This window comes from Coregonus lavaretus (assembly GCF_964263955.1).
Source record: "Coregonus lavaretus genome assembly, contig: HAP1_SCAFFOLD_5160, whole genome shotgun sequence".
Lineage (NCBI taxonomy): Eukaryota > Metazoa > Chordata > Actinopteri > Salmoniformes > Salmonidae > Coregonus > Coregonus lavaretus.
The window spans coordinates 19,031-22,500 of record NW_028159037.1 but is presented as its reverse complement, the minus strand read 5'-3'; the positions used below and the strand labels follow the sequence as shown (position 1 = coordinate 22,500).

The window sequence follows — 3,470 nt, the reverse complement described above, 5'->3', positions numbered from 1 at the left end:
GTGCACTATGGACCCTATTCTCTCTATAAGTAATACACTATGGACCCTATTCTCTCTATAAGTAGTGCACTATGGACCCTATTCTCTCTATAAGTAGTGCACTATGGACCCTATTCTCTCTATAAGTAGTGCACTATGGGCCCTATTCTCTCTATAAGTAGTGCACTATGGACCCTATTCTCTCTATAAGTAGTGCACTATGGACCCTATTCTCTCTATAAGTAATACACTATGGACCCTATTCTCTCTATAAGTAGTGCACTATGGACCCTATTCTCTCTATAAGTAGCGCACTATGGACCCTATTCTCTATATAAGTAGCGCACTATGGACCCTATTCTCTCTATAAGTAATACACTATGGACCCTATTCTCTCTATAAGTAGTGCACTATGGACCCTATTCTCTCTATAAGTAGTGCACTATGGACCCTATTCTCTATATAAGTAATACACTATGGACCCTATTCTCTCTATAAGTAGTGCACTATGGACCCTATTCTCTCTATAAGTAGTGCACTATGAACCCTATTCTCTCTATAAGTAGTGCACTATGGACCCTATTCTCTCTATAAGTAGTGCACTATGGACCCTATTCTCTATATAAGTAGCGCACTATGGACCCTATTCTCTCTATAAGTAGTGCACTATGGACCCTATTCTCTCTATAAGTAGTGCACTATGGACCCTATTCTCTCTATAAGTAATACACTATGGACCCTATTCTCTCTATAAGTAATACACTATGGACCCTATTCTCTCTATAAGTAGTGCACTATGGACCCTATTCTCTCTATAAGTAGTGCACTATGGACCCTATTCTCTCTATAAGTAATACACTATGGACCCTATTCTCTCTATAAGTAGTGCACTATGGACCCTATTCTCTCTATAAGTAGCGCACTATGGACCCTATTCTCTCTATAAGTAATACACTATGGGCCCTATTCTCTCTATAAGTAATACACTATGGACCCTATTCTCTCTATAAGTAGTGCACTATGGACCCTATTCTCTCTATAAGTAATACACTATGGACCCTATTCTCTCTATAAGTAGTGCACTATGGACCCTATTCTCTCTATAAGTAGTGCACTATGGACCCTATTCTCTCTATAAGTAGTGCACTATGGGCCCTATTCTCTCTATAAGTAGTGCACTATGGACCCTATTCTCTCTATAAGTAGTGCACTATGTGGGGAATAAGGTTCCATTTGGGACTCTCTCTCTACCTCGCTATGAAACAAACACACCACACAGACCAAATTATACAGACCCAACTATTGACTATTATGTAATGTTAGGCTATAAACTAGTGTACAACACCAGTCTACACACACACACACACACACACACACACACACACACACACACACACACACACACATATTGGCAGACTGGCACACACACACACACACTGGCTCACACACACTGGCACACAAACAGAAACGTACAAACACACACACACAAACACATGCACAGGATCCATGTTAAAGTTTGATAGGATAGGGGCAATATAACAGACAGCCATACTGTTGGTCTTTGAGCTGACTGTTGGTCCCATCACTATCTCTTCAACCCCCACGCCGCCCCTTTATTTTGACAGCTAGTTGCACAAAGTGCGTAAACTGTATTCCTGAATACTCCCGCTCATCAGAACGGAAAAAAAGACGCGACAACTCGTAGAGCCGATATTGCTTCGTTGGCTACTTTTAAGCAATGCAAGGAACGGTACATATAGCATATAACTTGCACTAAAAACGTTATGTAAAAAGCCCAAAAGCTTCCCCAAAACGCATCCAACCTTTCACTTTACATAGGTTAACTATCCACCGAAGTTGTAATGCATTTATAGGTAGTATTTCTATACTCTGGTCCAGAGCATTAGTTTGCGTTCCGTCTTTCACTTATAATGTACGAACGCGCAGTAACGCCCTGGACCAGAGCTAACCTTTACTACTCACCTTCCAACGAAATTCTCCAGAACAGAGCTTTTCCCGGCGCTCTGCCCTCCGACCACGGCGATCTGCGGCAGGTCCAGGTTGCAGCTCTGGCCGATGCAGCTGAAGGCGTCCTGGAGCTTGTTGATGAGGGGAATAAGGTCTTCCATACCCCTGTTCCCCATGACTGCTCTCCTCTCCGGCGGGCTCAACTCAGCCGCCGCTTAGGCTACTCAGGGAGACAGGGAGACACAGAGAGAGAGACGGGTCTGATCTTTGCGCTCTCTCGCTGGCGAGCTGGAGTTTCGTTTAACGGAAAAAGCGTAAAAATCAAGTCGTCTGTTAAAACTTGATTGTTGTCAGGTTTGGGTGAGGGTCAGTAACTAGGTTCTAAATAATATGGCTACAGTGAAGCGCTATTTAAATGAATAGAAAAAACGGAATAGAAAACTACAGTGATAAAACTTCAGTCAATCATCATCCGGTCAGGCGACACGCAGCCTCCGCTAGAGAGACCGTAGCTCCGCCTGTCATCCACTTACACCTCTCGTCATTGGTCATCACCAGTGCCTGTCAACGTATAGGAGCCTATGATTGGTTTTAGTGCATTGTGAAAATGGACGTTAGACATGCCTCCGTGGACACGGCAAGGTCCTGCTATTGGCCGCATGGGGTGTCAATCAAAGATCATTCTCCGCGCCCCTTCTCAAAAGTCTAAAGTGACTTCCTCTGCTTGTTTCCTCTGCTTGTATCCTCTGCTTGTATCCTCTCCTTGTCTCCTTTACTTCAACTACACTGATCTGAAAGAGCTGAATAGGTGAAACACACACCAGTTTGTGTCAATAAAAGCTTTATTTCTCTTGAGATAATCAGACAGAAACAGGAGTGTTGTGTTTACTACAAGATGCAACATAAAAACAAATCACAAAAATATGTGAATAACTAGATCTATAGATACAGTAGCTTACTATAAAGCATTGTTATAAAGCAGTACTATAAATCATTACTATAAAGCATTGTCATAAAGCATTACTATAAAGTCAATCACTGATGTAACAACAATATTGTATCCTATTCAAAGGTAAAGGCCTTTTACAGTACAACACTCTAACAGAACAGAAAAGGAAGTACAGTCACAGGAATATAATCATTCATCTCCCCACATTTACAGTGGGATTATTTACCACACACAGAGTAATATTTACAAACCATAGATTTGATCAACCCCAATCACTTACTTTACAAAAATACACTGCTCAAAAAAATAAAGGGAACACTAAAATGACACATCCTAGATCTGAATGAATGAAATAATCTTATTAAATACTTTTTTCTTTACATAGTTGAATGTGCTGACAACAATATCACACAAAAATGATAAATGGAAATCAAATGTATCAACCCATGGAGGTCTGGATTTGGAGTCACCCTCAAAATTAAAGTGGAAAACCACACTACAGGCTGATCCAACTTTGATGTAATGTCCTTAAAACAAGTCAAAATGAGGCTCAGTAGTGTGTGTGGCCTCCACG

General features: G+C 41.3%; 1 pseudogene across 1 annotated transcript in view; it reads right to left on the bottom strand.

Annotated features, from left to right (window-relative positions):
• The window catches only part of LOC311123344 (dynamin-1-like), a 21,361-nt pseudogene extending 18,944 nt beyond the window's left edge, over positions 1–2,417 (bottom strand). The window contains exon 1 of the transcript XR_014615153.1: positions 1,963–2,417. The product of XR_014615153.1 is annotated as a dynamin-1-like (transcript). The remainder of the gene's footprint in view (positions 1–1,962) is intronic.
• Positions 2,418–3,470: the final 1,053 nt, after the last annotated feature.